The sequence below is a fragment of the Centruroides vittatus genome, unplaced genomic scaffold, assembly GCF_030686945.1.
Source record: "Centruroides vittatus isolate TY-2023 unplaced genomic scaffold, ASM3068694v2 contig_596, whole genome shotgun sequence".
NCBI lineage: Eukaryota > Metazoa > Arthropoda > Arachnida > Scorpiones > Buthidae > Centruroides > Centruroides vittatus.
In genome coordinates, this window is record NW_027122360.1 from 1,166,458 (window position 1) to 1,191,010 (window position 24,553).

The 24,553-nt window shown below is 24.7% G+C and overlaps 1 protein-coding gene across 1 annotated transcript in view; it reads right to left on the reverse strand.

Annotated features, from left to right (window-relative positions):
• LOC136979223 (cartilage oligomeric matrix protein-like) overlaps positions 1 to 24,553 on the reverse strand; it is a 100,919-nt gene that overhangs the window by 71,820 nt on the left and 4,546 nt on the right.

Genomic DNA, 24,553 nt, shown 5'->3' on the forward strand with positions numbered 1-24,553 from the left:
TTTTGAATTTCCATCATAAAATAGCAATTACATTTTTTTTAAAAAAACGCATGAATTTTTTATTATTCATCTTTAAAAATCGAATTTGTATCGAATTCTGTTTACTAAAACAAGTTTCATTAATTTTTTTTAAATTATCCAAAAAAAACCCCTGAAAGATTATAGTTTTTTTCTAATTTAAAAAATTCATAAAATATTATTTTATATAAAAAATTATTTTAAAGCTTATTTTAAAAATTTCTTTACTAAAATTTGGAGTGAATTTTAATGTTTACTTAATTATACAAATTAAAATTAAAGAAATTACTAAAATTCTTTAATTTTTGACGAAATTTCCTTTAATTTTATGTGTATAATTTATTTAAAAAAATAAAAGAATTTATTAAAACTATTTATTTAGTTTTGAATTTTGCGATTTTTAATGAGTTCCTTTAATAATAATCTAAATTAAATAAATAAAATTTTTAATTTGTACTAAAATTTTCTAATTTATTTCTAAACTTTTAAGTGGCTTTTTTCGTGTTTCAGATAAATTTTTGTCGACGGAGTAAACTTTTATAAAATTGCTTCATACGAGGATAACCGAATCTAGAAAATCGTTTAAAGTTTTAATCCTGTTTCAAAATCTGATTTTGTTCCTGATTAAATTCGGAAATTTAACAAAAATCTCATAAGAAATAAAAGTAATTTAACAACAATTTCACATATCAAAGTGTAGAAAGTAATTGTTTCAAACAATTTCTTTTTACATTAATGGCTTGATATAAAATTGAAAATATTTTTGAATATATTTATAATATTTTAATTAATTTATAAATAAAAATTAGATAATTTTAAGCAGTAGCTAAATTGTTTTAAGATATTATAATTAAACAAAATGACGTGCAATTATTAAAACAAAATCTTTGCATGAATCATTCGAACTCTTGGATACATTCTAATTTAAATGATTCGAAACAAAATATTTATAAAATACATAATTTATCAAAGATTTATGTTATACCACAAACAAAATTTTATACAATTTTTCTTATAAATTGTGCTAAAAAAATAAATTACTAGAAACAAAAATTATAGATGAAACACGCCCTTGAAAACTCCTAATCATCATTGATTTGGAGATGAAGTGCGAACAAACAGACGGACTTCTAACAAGAAAAGAGAGTGAGTTTGACAGTTTTTCTTCAAAAGAATGGTTTTAAACTTATGATTTTTTATAGAATACTCACACAAAAAGATTAAAACTTACTGTAAATGGCAATTATTTCCAATATTATTATTACAATAATTATATTAGTAGCATGAAAATGATTGTTGTTTGAAAGGTTACATGTTTGTCTCATGTAAAAGCGATTTGGCATTCAAATATATTCTAGAAAAACAAAAATTCGGGTATGTGCCAATCTAATAAATGTTCAGAATGGCGTAACATCCTTTAGTAACAGTCAATCCTGCAAACAAAGGTAACACGAGGTGCTATCCATCCACGACACACTTAAGCCATGCTTGTCTCAAGTCTATCACTTTGGGAATTAAATTGTTCACTGAGGTGAGTAATCTTTCTGTTTCCTCCTATAAGACGTGATCAAGCGTAAAATTCTTCTACTGTATACAGAATGAGGAAACTTTGAGGCAAAAATATCATCAATAGCTTTAGTTTTTTTATTATTTAAAAATTACTAATAAGGCTACACAGAGGTAATTTATAGTGCAAAAAAGATTTTATCTTTCGTCAAGAATTTTTACTTCAATCCAAAAGTATCGTCCTTTTATGGTTCGATTGTAATGCATTTCAACGCCTTGAGGTAGGCTTTACCTCTAGTCATACAGTCGTAAGGAAAAGACCGATTATCAGGGGCTATGGGAAAAAGTGAGCTGCTCTTTATTTTTTATTTTATTATTTTTTCTATCCACTAGGATAAAGTAAAAAAATTGAAATGTAAGATTAACTAGACGAAATGAAAACGAATTTAAAGAAATAATGTTATTTGAATAATTAAGAAAAGGCATTTAAATAATTTTCATCATAGAATTTAAGACTTTTTTTTTTCGTTCAATTTTGGAAGATTTCACGTTTTTTACGTCAGAACTAATGATTATTTTTAATGTATGCAAAGAAACTATTTAGAATTAAAATTATAAGAACAAAATTAAATATTTCTTTAATGGTTTTACTTCGGAAATAAACCTGGTCAGCATTTTTATAGATAATTTCTAAATAAAAGCATTTTTCTTTGTTATATTTATTGTTAATTTAAAAAACTGTAATAAGAAATTACTTAAACATTATTTTAGAAATAAAAATAAAATAAATTATTTCTTAAAATGCTATTTTTTTATACAAGTTTAAAAAACTAAAATGAGTTTTAAAATGTTGAAGTTTACTTAATTAATTTGTAAAAATGTAAATAAAGAAACCTTTATTATTGTAAGATAAGTTTAATTTTCATTTTAAAAATGATAATCAAAATTATCGTTTTATTTATAAGCCGGATATTTAAAATCGAATTTAAATCCATTTACATTTATTGTTTACTCGTTTAATGCTAACAATTACTCTTCTGTAAAAGAAAGTATCGTAAGTTATCATTATCCTGTTCATCTGTTGCATCGTGTTAATCGATACCACACAACGGGGTCAAGAGGAATCAAGAACAAGATTAGTTTAAGCTTCTATCGAACGATAGCTTATCCGAATCTGTTAACTTTTGAAAAAAATAATAACTTATAGTAGATATAAAACGATATTTCGCATCACTTGATATTATTATTATTATCATAAAAAAATAATCGATTTTGATACAGAACGGCTCCCAGATAACTGTGCATTACTGATCTTAAACACAGACAAGTGCAGATCGAAAAGGATCGATGGAGAAGAGGAAAAAAAACAATAAAAAAAATGATTGATTTTTGCAGTATTGGAAAATTTAAATAGTAAACACTTTCTATAAAATGCGAAATTTATTATACAAAAATATTTAAATTATTTTTTATACTTTCATTTTGCTTTTCTTTATGAGTTAATGTGCGAAAATTCTGGCTACAAAAATGGAACTTGCACATACGATATTGAAGTGAGGATAATAAATTGAGGTATTTTTTTGAATTATTTAGAATTAAAAGTGTTTAATTAACTGGTTTATTTGATAAAAATCTGTTCTTTAAATGTATAATATGTCAATAATTATTTTATTTCATTTAAAATTGCTATTTTTACTCTACTGTTTTATTCTCTTTTAAGCATTAAGTTTATAAATTTTAATTAGACAAATAAATGCATTTTAAAGTTATTTTAAAATGCGGCAAAGGAAAGTTTTTTTAAACAAACAAATGTTTCCTTTTATATTTACTTAGAATGCAAAATTCGAAATAAGGACGAGCGTGACTAGGTTTCGTTTGTCATGTTTTTGCCCAACATTAGAGGTTATCTTCAAAATTTGGACAAGGTAAAATTTGAATTTTTATCAATAAAATTCAAGTTTATCAATTTTCTATCCTTCTCTTAGAGTTAAATTATGAATCATCTCATTACAAATCTAGTAAAGTAAAGAAAATTAATTATTTTATTGTTAAAGGAAGATGAATTTTTCAAATATTTGTAAAGATGGAAGAATCAAAAAGTATATTTTAAGAGATAATGTCATCCTTTTCTTAAAAGAATAGCAATATTTTAACATGAGTTTATGCATTATTTGAAAGCGTAGATATAAAAATTTTATTGAGAAACATCTTCTTATATGTCCTCTTTACAAAAATGACTGTTCGACAGGAAAGAATTTTTCGTTAGAAGAGATTCAGATACAAAATTCTGAAGGAGAAAAGTGAAAAATGACACTCATATTCTACAAAACTGTAGTAGGAATGCTACACAACACGCATAAAATCATTTTTTGAAACTAAACTTTGCAGTTATATAAATATATATATATATATTTATAAAAAAAACACGCACGCATATATATATATGGTTTTTTAATAAAAATATTAACTTTCAGTTCCATTACTATTTCTAAAAATAAGTTTTTCTAATAGTATCTAAGCAGAGAAACACATCATTAAACGTTAAGTGAATCAATTGGAAGATTTTTGGCATTCTAAATTAAAGCTCTTACTCAATTTACTTCTTTTTTTGGACCATAAAAATGATCCCAGTTAATGATATTTTAAAAAATTTGCATCTTCTCCATTCAAAATGTTAATGGTAGACTGATTATCAAATGTTCCTGCTCATCATATTTTGGTAGATAGCAAAGCATACTCTCATGCCCATTAAAATGACAGAAATTCTGTTAAAATATTGCTATTTACAGAAGAAAAAGACAAAATTTCATATCAAAAATAAATATTTTTCCATAATTTTAATCTCTAAGATGATAAAATCGTACGTTTAGAGATTAAAATGTATTGAATTTGAGATACTGTGGCACTTGTTGTCATACTTTAATTGCATTTTTTAATGCATTCAAATGATGTAAAATTTGTTATTTATGAAATTAAATACACATTTTTGTGCATAAACTGTAATTATTTATAAATTAATACAAGATATTTTCCTAGAAATATTCATTTTTTTTCAACATCCAAAAGTGTACTGAAACAGAAACCTCATAACTTTACTATCACCTTTATTAAGCTATTCAAACTTTGTAACTTTTATAATAGTGAATCTGATGCAGGAGAAAACCGTTCCTGTAACAAAATATACTTTCCAATTTACATTTTTCCTCGTACAAAGAAGAAAGTAGCAGAAATTTTTTCATACTTTGATATCAAGAGAGCATTGTAAATCTTAATAACCATCATTAAAATTCTGATATAACTTCAGAAAACTTACTTTTACCGTTAAGTGAACTTTGTATTTTTGACGTATAAATTTAGTTTTCTCTCCAAGAAATATTGGAAAAAACCTTGTTATAACGAATTCGCTTCCGTACAACGAGTGTGCAATTAAATAACGAAATAACAGGAAAATCGATACGTAATATCGAGATTATCTCTATAATAAGGCACGAAAACTTGTTATAAATTATGAAATTAATCGTAGAATCGTGTTTAACTTATAATATAGAATACTTATGTACTGTACTTTATTTGCATGATAATTTAATTGTGTAAACAAGGTGCAGGAATAGTTCCTCTTCATCCGTTATAATGCATTTGATGATAAATATTAAATATCTAGAGAATAATAATTGTTATTATCAACTAATTTGAATGTTATTGTATTAATGTAGTACAGAAAAAACGTAAACAATATAATTTAGAATTAATTTACACCATAAAATTTAATAAATTTACTGTTTAATGCTTATACTTCGTCTTTTCCATCGATAAAGTGAGGAGTTTTGTTCCGGGATTTTACTAATTAAATTGTAAAAAATATTATGTAAAATTTTTAATTTTAAAAGCTTATTTTCTCTCTTAAAATATCAGGTCAGTCCATAAGTTCATGCATATTTTTATCTACAAAAAAAGCAGCAAAAAATTTTAATTAAATTTTATTTCAATCTATAATGTATTCACCATTATTTTGTACAATTTCTTGCCATCTTGATGGTAGCTTTTTAATCCCGTCTTCGTAAAATGATTTCGGTTTTGAATCAAAATATTCAGAAATAGCCTTTTTTACATTGTTCTCATCCTCAAAAGTTTTCCCTCTTTAAAAAATTCTGCAAACTGCGAAAAAGATGATAATCACCGGGAGCAATATCTGGCTAATATGGTGGATGAGGTAAAATTTCCCAGTTGTAGCTTTCAAGTTTCTGTACAGTTATTTTTGCAGCGTGTGGTCTGGCATTGTTATGCTGCAAGAGAACCCGCTTTCTGTTCACTAACGACGGTCGATTTTTTTTCAATTTTTCATTTAAACGCTCTAATTGCTCACAATACATTTGAGCTGTAATTGTTTGATTAGGTTCTAACAGCTCAAAGTGAATTACACCCGACATATCCCACCAAACAGACAAAAGAATTTTTTTTGGATGCAACCCACCTTTTGCAGTCGGTTTTAGCTGCTTGTCGCGATCCATCCATTGTATTTTTCTCGTCACATTATTATAGAGGATCCATTTTTCGTCTCCAGTAACCAGCCTACCAAGAAAAGGTTCTAAAGCAATACGGGATAAAAGAGACGTGCAAATGTTTACACGTTGTTGTCGGTTAGCTATTGACAGTTCATGTGGTATCCATTTTCCTAGCTTTGAAACTTTTCCAATTTGTTGTAGGTGTCTATGAACGGTTCCATGGGATGAATTTAAATGTTCCACAGTTTCATCAACTGTTAAAAATGGTTCTGCTTTAACTAGTGCAGAGAGAGCATCATCATCAAAGTCAACAGGTCTTCCAGTACGAGCTTTATCCTCCACACTAAAATCATTGTTTCTAAATCTTTCAAACCACTTCTGCGCAGTCCTTGCACTAATTACAATTTGATTATGTACAGTATTTATTTTTTCGGCTGCATTTGTAGCATTCTCACCACTTAAAAATAAAAAGTATAAAACATGTCTTTTATATACGTCGGTTACTTCCATTTTAACGAAAATAAACAACTGAAATGTTTACAATTCTGAACAGTATTATATGAATGAGATCCAATTTAACACTTCAATGTAAAAATTATCACATTAGACTGACATTTTTAACAGCAAAACAAGATTTTTCTCAAGGTCATAAAAATGCGCATGGACTTATGGACTGACCTGATATTTATAAGCAACAATTTTAAGGATTAAAAAAAAAATTTAATTATAAAATTAAATTGGTTGATGCAAATTGTTACAAATAAGATAAAATACGTTTGATAAAACAGCTTAAAAACAAAAAATATTGAATTTAATCAAGCGAAAAGTATATTTATAAATAATTTTCACTTTTATTTTACTTTTATTCATGTTTATTTTAGAGATTTTTATGATTAAAATATATATTAGAAAAAAAAAATTAATATAAATTCTTAAGTAGTAGATAACTCGATACACAAATTTTTATCATAATTAAATCTAGAAAATTTATATAAATAAAAGCTTTTTTGAGTTGATTTATTTTTTCACGTAAAAAAAGTTAATTGAGTTAATAAAAAATAGCCAAAATTTATTAAAAATTAGCAAAATCTATATCTGATTGAATACTTTCAAATATCTTTAACTAAGCTAATTAAAGTTGTAATCTTAAATTAGAGACATTTAATATTTAAAAAAATTAAAGGAAAAAAAAATAATGAATCAAATTTCTAAAAGAAATGAAAATTAAATTTTAATCATCATTAGAAAGAAAAATAATTATATAAAAAACAAAAATTTTAAACATAATTTTTGCATTTTTTTAAAAAAATCAGCCAAGAAAATAAATAAAATTTTTGCTTGTTATCATTAAAATTCGTGTTAATATTTTAACCAAAAAAGCAAAAAAATATTCTAAATTTCTAACAGATCTTCAACAATAATCAAAAATAAAAATAAACAAAATTAATCATTTTGACGATAGAAAATGACGTAAAAATTAATTTATAAACACGAAAGTTAATGAAAATAAATGAACGAATCAAGGAAGAATTATCAAGAAAAATTATTAATATTTATATATCAAGCATTTTTAATAGGAAAAGATTAAAATCGAATATCCAAAATTGAATTTTACGAAAGATTAATAATAATATTTTGAATAATCCGATTATAAAATGATTAATTATCGTGGAGAATTCATACATCATACAAAATTACTGATATTTAATCCAAGAGAAATAATTATCAACGAAAACAATACTTAATGGATCACGTGACCTTATTTATTACTTTTAAAAGTATAATTTTACAAAAGTAAGAATTAAAAGTTTTAATTGAATTTAATAATTAAAACGCGAAATTCTGATTTATAGTATAATTTATAGTACAATATTAATTAAAGTTACATAAAGCTCTATTCAATGTCTAGTTTAGAAGATATGAGGCCATGTTTTAAAATTCATAAGCATATAAACTGAATTTTAATACTGTAGTTTTATATAGATCAACATTCTACTTCGGTTTACTTGTTAAGATATTGCTTACATTTGTACAACTTGTACAAATTAATATTAAATGTACAGTAAATGAAATTCTTTAGAAAATATCTCATATTTTTTTTTCTATAAAAATTAACTTTTTATTACTAATATATTTTTTACGGTATTTAGAATGTTATTAAATTATAATTTGCTTTAATTTTTTTAAATGTTATTTTATTATTTATAAATAAAATTTATATTTAAAACATTTCACAATAAATAAAATATTTATTGAAAAATATTTAAATTGCTTTTTAAATTTTTAACTAACTTATTTTTAGTTTCAAATTATATATTATTCAGCAAATAAAATATATTTTGAATTATTAAATTCATATACAATTCAATTTTGATTTTTAAATATTATAAATTATATTCTTTTTAATATAAAAAAATATTTAATGATTTTAATGTATATTTGAAAATTAATTTAGCTTCATTTTTGATAATCTTTTAATTTTTCTCTTTCATCTTCATCCTCTTGTTTCTTTCTGCTTCCTTCTTCATTTACGCCATCTTCATCCTCTTGTTTTTTCCTTCTTCCACTCAACATTTTCCCGGAATTTAATATTTTACAAATAAAAATATGAATTATAATAAAAAGTAGAACATATAAAATATTCTCTGTTGAGCAATATTGTTCGATTAAGTCATACAGACTTTTTAAATGAAAAAAATCGAGTTTGAAAATGTATTTTATTAAACTTAGTTTCATCATTTGAAACTTAAATGGGATAAAAGAACAATAGCCCCAGGTGAGGCGAATAAGAGATTATAATGGTTTCTTTCCCCATTTTTTTTGTTCCCGAAGAAAATGTGAACAGTTCAATATTGAGTAGATATCTCGAGTTATCTAAAAATCAGTATGGATAATTCATAAAAAGAGGGAAAAATATTAAATTTTAAAATACTTATTAAATGTATTTTTAGTAACCTTTCATTTTATATTAAAATTCAGAAAGATGCAAATGACATTTTATTTTATTAGATGTTCAATGGAGAGAAAAGAAATGAATGTGTAAGTAATCCACGTGTCAGATAAAATTAACAAAATTGGTCACGTGCGCTCACCAAATTAACAAAATTATCACGCGTGTTGAGAGGGAGATATTGATAAATTTGGCAGGTGTCCAGATAAGTGGACAAAATTAGAAGAAATTCGGCTGATCGTGGAAAAATTTTGCACGCGTATGAATGATAATGATGAAATGAAGAAGAGATTCATGATAGAACGTGGTACGTGATTGCACGAAATGAATTTTTTCGGTTATTTTGCTTATTTTCTTCTTGTAGTTGTTGTTATAACAATTTTAAAATACTGGAGAAAGGTTACTTGACAACTTGAAGTATCTATTTAGATGCTTCAACGTTATTATAATACGAATCAATGTATCTATCTTCAGTCTACTTATAAAAAAATGAACAAACTAGAAATATAAATAAATGTAATTTAATTTTTTTAAAAAGTGTATATTTTAAAAAGCTTAAGGTATAAAATATTTATTACGTAATTTAAAATTTTTATGCATTCAAATAAACTAGTCAAAGTAAATTCTATTTTAAATTGCTAAACGAAAAAGCACGTGTTAAAACGAATTGATTACATAAAAAAATACATGTGGGAGTAATTGAAACATTTATGTAACAGAAAAATAATTAAACGTTAATGAAATCGACAAAATTATATATAATAATACACGTAACTAACACAAAACAGAAGAAAAAAGACACGGGCAGATGATATTGACAAAATTAATAATAATAAATATTACGCACGTGTTTGAATGAAATCGACAAATTTTCGATAATATATCTCTCACGTGCGAGAGAAATCGACAATATTATGCACGAGGAAAAAAGAAATTGACAAATTTACGCGTCACTGACCACAATGAAATTGATGTATTTTCGCACGTGTTTATCGAAATGGACAATTTTTAAAACACATGCTTTTGAAAACGAAAGTAAAAAAAAAAAAAAAAAAAAAAAATGCGCTTTAATAAAATGTAACGTAGAAAATGACGTACTTACGATAAAAATATCAAAGAAAATATTTTTCAAAACTGACAAGTGTATAGTGATACTTAATCATAAGCCAGTTAAGTATAATGGTCAGAGTGGATTGTCATTTTCAGCGTAGTGAAAACGAATAATAAATGACGATGCAATAAAGCTTGTCAAAATAATCATCCAACGAGATGTAAGAAATCTAGGATTACGACTTCTATGTCCATAACAGGAGCTAATGTCTGGGGAGAGATCAAGCACTTCTGCTTATGACGAGGAGAAATGCTATTAATTACCATCGATTTTTGATGTGTTTACTGCAATTCTCAAGAAACATGTGCGGTTCTTCTGATAAATCGTAAGCATTGAAGACGTAAAACCCGTATACAATTTACATTTTTGTAAAGAGGGAACAAAAATCTGTATCATTAATTACCATTTTATGATAAATTGCATATTATTATAACGTATGCATTATTATAATTTTATGCTTAAGTGGAAGTTGCTATTATATTTCTCATTATTCTAATTCTAATTAAACAATTAAGGCATGAGGAAAGTGGAAGCAGCGATTTGTAACAGATTATACGTAATGTAAGTTTTAAGTAAACATTGCTTTAACGGTTGTATTTTATAAGGAATTTATTAAATAAGTAATATTTTCTGCCAAAGCTACTTTGTTATTGAACAATGTGGCAAAAAGATAAAGATTGAGAAAATAGCAAAATTCTTTCTAATAACAATTTTGTGAGGAAGAATTACGAGGATGAGAAAAGCATTACAACAAATAAGTTTATTATCGATTTCAAATAAAAGTTGAGCTTTCTCTTGATATTTAGGAGGTTATTATCTTGTTTATGGCTGATTTTTTTCTATTTTTTTGGTTAGAGTTATTATCTCAATGATAAAAGGTATCTATTATTAATTGATACTTTATCTACAAACAATATTGTCCAATATTAATTAATAATAAAAATATGACGATAAACAATTCTATAAATTTGTTTACATGTTTACTTTCCGGCTGTTATATATAAGAGGGAAAGTATGGCCATTGAAAAAAATGACCCCTCCCCAAGATTTTTACATTTTTGGATTTGGTTGACCTTGAAACTTCGAGAAATGCAAAAATATTTGGGGGAGTTTTTCTATATGTATGGAGGTTTTGTGTATGTGGGGCCCAATTTTGTTCACCCAATTTAAAGCTTAATAATTCCTGTGCTTTTTGTCGAAAGTTTCTGAAATTTTGCAGGGAGGATTGTGTGTCAGGGACGTTTTTGCTATTAAATTTTGGTGATTGAAAGGTCGAGGGGGTGGGGGAGATAGAGGGAATTACGTATCGCATATCGAGTGGGGTTAGACTTAATGAAGATTTTACTCGTTATTAGCATTTACAATTCTTTTATGAAATCCGTCTCTCCCTCAAAATTAAGACTTTTTAGCATTTTATAATAATTAATAATATAAAAACTTTTAAAATTAAATCTCTCTTAACAGATGGCGCCAAACGCAATTTTAACATTTTTTGCTCGGAAAGTTAGGTAACTGGTCGCTGAATTTTTTTTTTTTAATTTAAAGGTTAATTTTGTTAATGGTAATTATAAAATTACTTGATATTAAATTAATTTTGATTTCTATATTGTATTGTTTCTATAAAACTCGATTTATTTAATTGTGATATAATAATTTTATTGAATTATCTTCATTATTTAATTGAGAGAAATTAGATTTTAGGCCTGCAATTGTAAATAATAACTTAGATTTTCTAAAGCGTGATTATCTGTCAAATTGTTAATTGATATTGTTAGAGAGATTTTTATTAAGATAATAAAATTTGAATGAAAAATGATAAAGTGTCTCTTTGGAGAAAGATAAAAATGTAATAAAACAGTATTAAAGCACTTTATATGTAATAAGAATAAGTATATAAAAAATTTGAAGTTATAAAAATGAATTTTTATTAAAAAAAATCACAAATTTTATTATCAGTTTATTATTTTCTGAGAACTTTGTATAAGTGAAAAGTGAATATTGAATTATTTTAAAGTTTTGTGTAGGTCATCCGTTAAAATCAAATAATTTCTAAAATTATTTATGATTTTAACAGATGATCCACAGAAAACTTTTCGAAATTGCAAAATAATTCGTATTTTACTTGAAAAATGCAACCCTACAACTGCAATTTTTCAATTTTGCATTTGCTTTTTTGTTTTAAAAAACTTGCATTTTTAGCAAATATTTGTATTTTAATTTTTACAAGTCTTGTAATTTTCTGCGAAATTTGCGATTTTATTAAATACTGCAATTTTTAATTTTACAAAAATTGCATTTTTTTATATAACACTCGTGTTATTTTCATTCAAAACAACTGCATTTTTTACAATTATTTACTTTAATTTTTTAAAATATGCAATGCAGTAAAACTTCTGTAAACCGGAATCTCACGGTACCGAATATCTTTTTTTGGTTTGGCTGGTTTCCGTTTTGGACAGGTTTTACTGTATATTATTGTATATTTTTAAAAATATTCAAAAAGCAACGTTCGATGATACTTCTACTAATTTTAAATGTAATTAAATTAACGTGTAAGAACTGTAAGTAATTAAAATTAACATTAATTTGCCTATAGAAATTTGTCAATATAATTAAAGAAAGGGGAGGAAAAAAAAATAGTTTTGAAAAGTAAATAAGGAAAGTAAAAGGACATAAGAGAAAATGTATTTTGGAAATATTACAAAAGGACATTGAAAAAAATCAGGAAAAAATAACATTGTAGTATGAAATCTTTACAACATGGTATAAGAGAATGCGTAGAAGAAAAATAAGCTTTAGAAAAAGCAGAAGTATTTTTGTTACAGAAATAAATACCGAACGTCGTCCTCTATGGTAAAATTCAATAGAGTTGAAAAAGCAAAGAGGAAAATGTATACGAAACAGTTTGCTACAATTGGTTATGTTATAAAATTATTACTTTCTACTACAAAAATAATATTTCGAAATAAAAAAATTGGAGAGAAATAGAACAGAAGTGTATATAAATATATATATTTCTAAAGGAAATTCTATTTGGAAGGGAACAAGATGGATTTAAAACTTCAAAAATGTGTTTTATTATAAAAAAAAAAATAAAAGGAGTAAAGAATGTATTCTCTAAAATAGAACTCAGACTACTAAATGTATACAAAAAGTGTGGCCAAATGATAGTCTGAGGGGACTTTACCAGTGTGTATGCAGTATAGAGTAATGCATAATGGAATCATACTTTAAGTCTTCTATTCTATAATTGGATGGCATTAAATGCAAAATTTAAAAATTTAGAAAAGGAACAATGTGATTTAAGAAAGTTAAATAAATGAAATCTGGACATAAGGTGTTATTCTATCAAGTATATAAAAAATAACTCGTAATAGTCCCTTCCTAAATTTCTCTCCCTTTATAGCTCCATTAAAGAGGTGAGGTCGGTTTGCTAAAAGAGAAAGTTGGATGAAGTCCAAGTGACTTAAAGCTTTTTCTCTATGATTATTAGTGTGTGTGGAATATTTCGGTTAAGAAAAATTACAATAGGAAATTTTAATATTTAATTTTTTTAAATTAAACATAAAATTATAATTTATAAACTTTTTCGGCAGTTAGAAATTCAACAATTTTAATCACTAGAAATCTCACAATGTAAGCTTAATATAATGTATTCTAATGCTTAATTTTTATTTATATATTTTTAACATTCTTTAAAATAAATAAGGAAAACTATACAAATATACAAATAATTTCTGTAATAATTTATTATGTATATATAATCACGTTGAATTTATTAGCTAAAATGACGCAACTGTTTACAGAAGTAGTGAGTGAATTTGGGTAATAATCATTTAAAATTACTGAAAAGAGGAAAAAAAATTACTTCTATATTTATTTATAATATTTTACATCCCCCAAATAATTGTTTTTTTCATGTAAGTAATGAAAAATTCCTTTATTGCTTCCATATTTTTCTCCGATAGATGATTACTTTAATATATCTAAAGATTAATACTCTGAAAATATTACATAAAATGCTATTATTTTCTGCGAAATTTTCTAATTTATTCTCCGTTTATTACATTTAAAACTACAGTTTTGAAACCTTACAACTGAAAAATAATAATTAGTTACGTCATTAAATATTGATAATGACGAAATTCAAACTTTAAATGAATAATATTGACAAGCGATGGTTTTAATCGTGAATTATTACATCATTTATAATTAACAGTGTCGAACAAATAATGACGTTGTACTACGTATTGTTACACAAATCAAACATTGTTAAATTGAAAATTTTTAATTATGAATTGTTACGTCGCTCAATATTAATTTCAAAATTCAAATTTTAAAATAAAGGAAATCGGCAACTTAAGCGCCAATGACGAATAAGTGACGTAACAATGCAAAATAAGTAACATTGTTATATTATACATTGTTAATTTCAAAATTTACAACAAAGGAAATCGACAATTTAAACGTCAGTTGCGTAACAATTTCAAATGTTATTATTAATTACGTATATTGACGACACATTGTTACTTAAGAAATTGATAATTTTACAAAAGAAAATGAAAATATTTCCATATTTAAAAGGAATTTTCGGTATTTTGAGTATGTTTCATCATTATTAATGTGTTAACATTTACAAAACAGCATTGTAATGGATCATTATAGAGATTTCTACATAGGTTCTATGATAAAATATTTAGTAAATGGAAGGAATATGGACAAATCTTTTTAGGCATGAGAATATTTGCAAAGTTGCTGAAAGGCTTTTTGTAGTTGCAGTTTCTTTTACTACCTTTAAGAATATCATCAATACTCGTAGTATCCGTAATGTGTTTCTTTTATTATGAGATACACTTTTATACATATGACGTGATATTTTTCTTTTGCAGAATGTGTTGCGTGTTCTTTATTTATTTATTTATTTTTCTTATTTTCTTTTCCAGTTGTTCGAGAATTACAATATTTTCTACAATACAATGCGTGTAATATTACAAAGTTATAAATGCGTAACTCTTCTTATGTAATTTTCTGTATAAAAGTAGACATAAATCTACGAATACATTAAATTTTTAGATACTTTTGCTAATTTTTATGTTATCGTGATTTATTTTTCGCTAGTTTTGTATTGTTCGTTTTAGATTTATATGCTTTTTTTTAAATCTTACTTTCTAAAAGATGTAAACAAATAAAAGTTGATATATGAATACTTTACGTGTAATCTGTACTAAAGAATTATTCTAGATTATGTTTGTCATGATTTTATCGATTATATATTGTTATTTTTCTTTCTTTTTATTGCGATTTTTTATTTTTAGATTAGTGCATTGTTAAAATGTCAATATTAGATAAGTAAATCGAGATAAACAATAATTTATAGGTACATTTCTTAACCTATTTCTAAGAAATTTATAAACAATATATTAAAGTCTTTTTAAACATTTATTATTATTAAAGATTATAAGGAATATATTTTATAATATAAGGAGATAGACGATGATGAAGGAGATAGAGGGATATATATATATATATATACACACACACATAAGGAATATATCTTTATACTTTAATAATATGAGGATATACATTATATACTGTATAAGGATATGTCTTTATACTTTTAATAATATAAGGGTATACAATGAAAATCGACAAACAATAGCTTAAATTATGAATTATCACATCACTCGATATTATTGATTTAAAAATTGTAATTTTATAACAAAAGATTTTTAGCTTGTTTTTTTACACTTTTAGTAATAAGAAGTATAACGATCTTGTTAACAATGTTGGGTGTAAATTAAGAGAAAATACAGTAAATTTCTTTTAAAAAAGTATAAAATTAAAATTCACGACGATAGACAAAAGTATCATAAGAAATTTTAATGTTAGTTGCGAGCTGCAAATCAACTTTATTAACACATCACGTATCGAGTTAGAATAAAGAACTTAAATAAAGTGTTAAGTCGCAAAATCTTTAAACATAAATTGAGTAAATTTGCCCATGTGTTAAGCATATTTAACTAATTGATGCAATATTTTAATACCAGATGAAAATTATCAAGCCGTTTATTACAGCGAAGTGATTTTCATTAAAATTTTTTAATTATTAAAAAAAAGCAAATTTAACTTTCCAACTTAATTAAAATGCATTTAGAAAGTTCAATTTAAGTTTCAGGAATGTTCAAAATTATATAATTAAAATAAATCTCTCTCGAAAGCGTTGAAGGAGATGGGATTCGAGTCAAAAAACAGAAGAAATTTCTGTTTTTGATATGCAAATTTTTTCGTTTTATCATTGTAAAGTGATGCATCTTGTTTAATCCTCGTGTTTATTGTTTAAGAGGGAAGAATTTTTCGTTTTTTTTAAATGAAACAAAATGAGAAAGGAGAGAAAACTTTGTACAAAGTAAATGAAGATATTCTGTTTAGAAAGAATGAATGTTAAAGTAAAGAGGTGGAGACGAAATTGGTAAAGTGAAATATGCAAAGAGTAAATGAAAGAACAGAAGAAAAAAAAAACAGAAGAAAAAACAAAGAAGAAGCTTTGGTGTGGAATGCTGATTTAAGAAAAATGTGATATTGGTTCGAAGTAAGTGATTTAAGAAGGAGAGAGTTAGACCAGTTTCGAATTTTGCAAGAAAAGAAGAAAAAAAAAATAATTTAATGAAAATGTTAGAAAGAAAATAGATTTAAATATATATATATTTAACTGAAGAAATGGGGATTTAAATAAAGTAAAACTAGTTAATTTAAGTATATAAAAGATAGCATAAATAAAAGATGAAGTAAAAAAAAAAGAATCATCGTCTTATACAAAAACAAGACGGAAATTGGAATAAAAAAAAATGTCGAGAAAAATTGGAAAAAATGAAAAATGAATTTTGTAAAATATAAAAAATTTATATATATTTAAAAGTTTTATAATGCTACGTTTTATTAGAAATTACGTTTGTTTATATGTAATATAAAACAAAGCTTTAAAAAGTGAATAAAATTATATTTTAAATTTACAGATTTATAAAATAATACAAGATACTTTTATTTTTATTTGTATTTTATATATAAAGCTAATATAAGAAAAGTACAAAAAAATTGTATTTTTATGTACAAAAATACAATAAATTCTTTTTTAAAAAAATATAGACAATTCCTGTTTTTATACGAGTTAAATTTATAATTTTCTTGTGTAATTTATTAATAATTTTATCTCCACGCAAAATTTTATTATATTTCGGATACTTTTCAAAATACCCCCCCCCCAACATTGTTATAAATATTCATCAGACGAATAATATATAGAAATTTATATAAGGAAATGTTATCTTAGGATTAAAATAAATTCGCTTTGGAGATAAATATTTCAAAATGATAAAAAAAGTAAACAGAAATGATAAGAAAGGTGATAAAATAAAAAACTAAAGTTTAATGACATAGAAGGAAACCAATTTGGAAGTGTTTTAACACTAAAGTTTAGTTCAAATAGAATAAAATGTTTATGAAATTTCTAATTTTCTTTTAAAAAAATTATTTATAACTTGCCACTCAAACCAGCAAACAATTTGAATTTTTTAAAATTGATAATGAAAAGTAAACAATGCATTTTTTTGATAAAATACAAAAAAATAAAATAAAACGAACAACGTACACTTGAAAAAATACAGAAAAAAGTGAAGCTACACGCCATATTTTTCTGAAAAAATAGAAAAATAATGAAAAACACTGTCTAAAAAATAATATATATGTATATATATATAAATTTGTTTTATAATTTTCTTAATTATTGTTTTACTTTTCCTATAAGAAGATTAAACGTAAAAAAATAATTTGCATTAAGGAAACAATTAGTTTTAAAAAGAAATTATTAAATAAAACCGTGAAGAAAGTGCTAGGAAGTTTTCTTTTTTTGTAATAGGAAAAATTCACGGTTTAAGAAGAGAAAAGTTTTTGTAAAAAAAAAAAAGAAGAGTAAAACCTTTAATTAACACAGGATTTATGACTGGATCGAAAATAAGATTGCGAAGAATTTAATCAATAATAAAAATATAATTTAAGACAATGCACGCGGCTTTAAATTTACTTTCAATTTTTCCCCCTATTTTTCTTAATTTTTGTTGTTTCTGTTAGAGTTAATTGAAAAGGGAAACAATTTACTTTTAAATAAATTTATTTCTCTTCATTATAATACTAATTCGAATCTCAAAAAGTAATTTTTATGAAATTTCAAGAAAAATAATAAAAATAATAATAATAATTTTAATTAAATTTTTATTATTAATTTCTGAAAGATTGAATGTAGGAAATGATTCATTTAAAATTAATCGAAATAAAATTGTTTGTTTAATTTATATTACATTTTCTTAATTTTCTTTATATATAGAAAAAAATATATATATTTAAATTATCAAAAATTAACTTTGTAGAGAGATTAATAAGAGGAAGATATATATAAAACTTAGCCCTAGTTAGGTAACAACTTTAAAAATAATTAAAATTTTATACATATACATGGATATGTAATGTATAACGTAGAACACAACATGGGGCCACCCTGTATTTAAGATTTGATGAAAATACGTTATAAATTTATACAAAAATGGAAATTTTTGTATAAATTTATAAGTAAAAAAAAAATATTGTAATTTATTACTTAAATCGCGGGGGAAATATAGGAAATTTAGTTTTAATAAATGAGGATATAAAAAATTTGCTGATGAGCACAAATACACGTTTTTTTTTTCTAATAGAAAGTAAAATAACACTGTTAAATATATAGAAAGATGTAATTTTTCATGTCAAATTTTCTCAATTTTTCTCTTATTTATGATGTAAATTTAAGGACGACGATGTATGCTTTGATACACGGGGTGGACCAACCATTGTAACAATTAAATTTCTACCCAGTTCGATACTTGAAGACAAAGCAAAACGCGGCTAACTGATTTTTGAGCCTTCCTCTACGTGAGTTTTAACGAAAGTGAACTAATAATGTTATAAATTTTATATAAAATTAGAGAATTTTCATGAATTTATACGTAAAAAAATTGTAAAATTTATTACTTAAAAAATCTAAAAAGTAAAAGTGAAACAGAATAATTTGTTGATTACCTATAAACCTTAATGTACGCAGTGGGGCGTTATCCTATGGGAAATAAAGAGAAATTTTTTGGGGCCCCCACCAACAAGGGACCTCCAGACCAATCATTTATAAGAAAATATTTCCACAAAAAATTCCCTAAAAAAAAATGTCTAAAGTCAACACTGTGCTGTACATGAGGCCCCCCTAATTCAAATTTGTCTAGGCTCCATGAAGCTATAACGTGCTACCGAATGCCCACACTTATAAGGAAAATAAATTATTAGAAATCAAATTATTCATGATAAATTTTCTCAATTTTTCACATTATTTTAATATCTGCATAAGTTTAGCAAAGAAGACAATTGAAAAAGTCGTGAGAATAGAATAAATAGATAAAATAAAGTATTATATTTGATAAAGATAAACGAATGGGAAGTAGAAATTTGCGGAATTATGCATAAATAAAATAAATAAATGAAAAGATTAATAATAATTTGATGTTGGAATCGATAGAGAATTCGTTTGCCAGTGCAAACGAATTATTGATAAAATGCAGAAAAAATAAAATAAATAAGCATGTAACATAAAAATATAAAAAGAAATAGGTCGAAAATAAGTTCGTGGAGATGACATTTTAAATTATTTATTTCACTTTCTGCACGCTTATAGGCGAAAAAATAGAAAGATTTGATGCAAATATTTGTAAGAAAATATTTTAAAATGAAAATAACATGAGAAAAAAACGCATAAAAATAAAAAATTAATTAAAAAAATATATTTATTATTCAAAAAATCTTCAGAATGATTAGAAAAAAATTGGTATAAAAATAGAAAAATAAGCAAAGAAATAATTTAACTCTTAGTGTTACTGAAGGGGCGTGATATCGCCTCTAGAATGCAAAAAAATAAGTTTTTTTGGATCGAAAATTAATTTTAGGTTTGAAAATATAATTGGGTATCATACCAGACGGAAATTTAAGAGTATAAAAATGTTAGACATTTAAATTTTGTGAGGAATAATACTCTAAAATGTCCTTTTTTAAGAATATTTCTAAGAAAAAATTAGTTTAAAAATAAAAAATAACCTTAAAAATTGTAAATTAAACAAGATATTGTATCAAATATCCAACAGATAAAAAAAATTATAACAAGTATTCACATGATACAACGTTGCTAATTAATCTTCAAGAAGATAAAAAGCCGAGAAGATACAATACAAATGTGTTGTAAAAGTGTACAAGAACAAAATATCAAGTAGGTAGAGGCAACAAGAAAATTCCATCTTCATATATATATATATTTCTAGCATCTTGGTTATATATTACACGACAGAAGATGATAAAAAATGAAATATAAGATAACAAATGCGTGAGAGATAACATAAATTGATGAATTTCTCAAACAAAAAATATAAAGAAATACGAAGAAATAACACGAATATGAATCATTAATATACATTTTTGATAAAGGATTATGGTATCTTATATATCAGAAATACAAAAATAAATAATGTAATATAGAAAAATAAATAAATAAATCTACATTATCCAAGATATCATCTCGTCTAAATTCAATTTATAACTTGTTATCTACTAATTGTTTTCTTTAAGATATAATATACTTTAACCCCGTTCTTAACCTGGAGTTCACGCACCCGCAAGAAGGATATGAGGATTTATATCACAGATACTTAACAAAATAAACATTACTGTTACCCTTTACGAATTTATATTGAAAAATTTCTTCAAAAATTTTTACTACATCCTTAAAATCCACCCCAATTTTACGTTTACTTGAGTTTCGCTTCCGTATAGTTAGGGGTTTTTCGGGGAATATTTCCTAATTCCTTATGCTGTAACTGAAATTAGAGTAAAATATACACTAGAAAATGATAAAATCTACCCCATTAAAGAATTTTTCCCCATAAAACATCCACATGAAAAATTCTTTTCCGTGTGAATGCGAGATCCCATTTTAAAATTTCAATTAGTATGAGATGCAGAAAATGCTAAGAATCACTACTTTAACCAAATATCTAAGAATAATTCTGTAACAAATTAAAATAAAAGTGGTAAAAGGATAATCTAATCATAATCTACTTTAATTTCTAATTTTTAAACGTGTTTTTTTAGCACGAAAAGGAAGAACTTGTCATTTTTACAGCTCTTTGTTTCACATAATTTATAACTGTCCAACTAATAAAATATATTATCGACTGTATATATGTCCGGATATTAAGAATAATAATAAAATTATACGACTTATAATAAATTAAATTAATAAGATTTGCATAGTTTAATAACGTTTCTCTACGCTTTTTGAATGTTGATAGTGATGGAAAAGTGCGAATTCCATTAAATTGGACATCGTCGAGGTAATGCTATCTTCGTGGCAACGTTGTGAATGCTTTAACATTTCTGGAATTTGTTAGAAAAGTAAAGTAGTAAAGTAATTTTTTTGAATATCAAAAGATTTCTTGTACTATTCCTGTGCAATCGGCAAAAACTGCATTGTGAAATTGCACCTTGCATACCTTTAAAACTATTTTTTAAAAGTATTTTTACGGTGATTTTTAGCTATGTTTGCCTTGTAAATTGCTAGAATATGCATTATTATATCACATTATATATAATTACAACCATTTTACGAACATAAAAATGCAATTTTTTTTTTCTTATGAAAATTTTAAAAAATATTTTTGGAATTTCTACAATTTCGGATGTTATTCTTTAAAGATGATAACTTCACAAAATATTTCAGGAATTTTTCATGTATCTAAGTTCCTTATTGAAGAAATAACGATTATATAAAATTGAGAGTTCTTGATATTAAAATGACAAAATAATGATAATTTATCATCAAACAATTATTGATGACGATTCTTACTATTGAGTTTAATATTTAATTTTAATATTTGGAAGAGGAAAAGGAGTAGTGTTATATAACGAATAATTATTCGCCTTAAGATATCGAAAACTAAAGATAAATTGCATTGATAGTCAATCTTGTCTCACTTATTGGATGCATTAGTGTTTTAATAGTAAATAAGTGCAAAGTTTTCTCTTTGTTTGTCTGTCAGAATATTGAAACGACGAGGAAATTATAAACCATAACCGCATAAACACGAAGTTTCACCTTTCGATTTGCTATTGATAGCCTGAGTGCATAATTGTGTATTGCAGGAAAGCCGAAGCGTGAAAGAGAACCTCATTGTTCTTAATGAAGAGTTGGTCTTGCACAGAAAGGAAATGTTATTCAGCCGAATTAATTCTATGGCAAACAACCGAAGGCTATTAGAAGTTTCTAGCAATACATAATTTTATAAAAAGTCTGGAAATATTCGAACGATATAGGAATGCTATGAGTCTTACATCAATGGACAAACTTCTGTAAGTATTGGTAAAGAACTCATAAAAGTCTCATCAGATTCTTGGTTGGTAAAACGTAAAATGATTGTCGCATAGATGGAAAGTCATCTTTTAAGTGTCATTCGCACGTGTAAAGTTCAGTAAAAGACAAAAGAATTGAGGCAATACATCAAAAATTATTGAAGATGTTCAATTCACTCTTCGAAGACATACATTGGAAGACTAATTTGCATATATTTTTGATAACGATTTAAAACATTTTAAAATGATAAATTAGAAATTTAAAAGATGTTTAAATATTCAAAATTGCACGAATTTTATAATTTTGAAGATATTTAGATTTATATCGGTTAATTTTGGCAGTTTTGAATTGATAACGTATAAATACTCTTCGTATATAAGTGATTTATATTAAAAACCAAAAAGTAGAGTTTATGTAAACTTAAATGTTAAAGAATTAAAGATTTAACACTTTAATATATATGTAGTGCTCTGGTATATAAGTAAGATACAAAGAATGATTAATTTTGAATAGTTAAAGCGACGATTGGTAGAACATTAAAAGAGGAGGATCGCTCACAGCAAATCAAAATAACCAATTAAATAAACCAACAGATACGTAGAAAACAATCCCCGCCGACTTTCGAATCGATAACCAATCATCGAGCATTTAAACAAACGTCATTAAAACTTTGATCCTCTATTTCTTACAAACATCGCAGAGGACGTAAAATGCTTATAATAATTTAAATTTAATTTATTTTACCAGTTTCTAAACAGATGTTTTACTTAAAATTTTAGATTTTTGAATATAACTGATATACTCACACCAGTCTCAATTAAAGTATGAAGATTTCCATAGTAACTTCCAAGATTTTTCTGAATCTTTACTTATGATTTACAAAACTGGAGTTATGAGAGATGGAAAGAAGATACGAAGCAAAGTCGGTTGAGAATAAATTTATGTAAAGTATATCATATATAAATACATATATATATCACATTTTCTCTGGAGATTTTTTTAGAAGAGAACTTTCTTCACTTTGTTTTTTTCTTTCTTTTTGAATTACTACTCTGGGATTTCTTTTGATCGTTTGTATTTCTACACGATTGTTTTCTTTGTTTTTGTTTTCTTCGATAGGTTTCAATGAAATCTTTCTTTATTTCTAACAAAAATCTTACAACACTTAAAAACAGAAAAAACAATTTTATATCAAAATCGAATTGCTTTCTTTTCTTTCTTTTTTGGAAATTAATACACGATTCTCACAATATATTTTCTAGAAAAACGCCGTTTTTATATTCGAAATTAAAAGTTTTATATTTCTTTAAAATAAAAAAATTCAGGTGAAAAATTACATAAAAATCTCAAATCTCATTGTTTAATTGTGTTTTTAATAATTGATTTTTATTTAAATTTTAAGATATTTTGTAATTTTTAGTACAAGATGGAAGTTTCATTAAATTTTTAATTTGAAAAATTTTGATTGGATTTCATATATTAACGTTTATTAATTATAAAATTTAACATATTACTTTAATGTTTTATGAGTTCAGTTTGTTAAAATTGAAGAGAATTATGAAAATAAATGATTTATAACACGAACACAACAAAGGGTTAATATTAATATTTTCATTTTATGTATTTTAAAACAATTTAGTTTATGTTTAGCAAAAATTATATTTTATCAATTATTTTGATTTAAATAGTAGAAATTCGTGTTTAGTAAGTCATATTTCATTCTTTTTCTATTAGTTATGATAGAGAAAGGAAGTTCTATATCATTTTAAGCGTTGAAAGCTTAAAACGCTATTTGTGTGAGTGTATCAGTTATATTTAATATTCTAAAATTTAAAATAAATTAAACTTAACTTAAATAAATTATTACAAGAAACATTTGACGTCTTCCGTGATTCACGTAAGAAATAGAACATCAAAGTTTTAACGACGTTTGTTCAAATACTCGATGATTGGTTATCGAATCGAAAGTGGGCGGCGATTTGTTTCCTGCGTAAGAAACA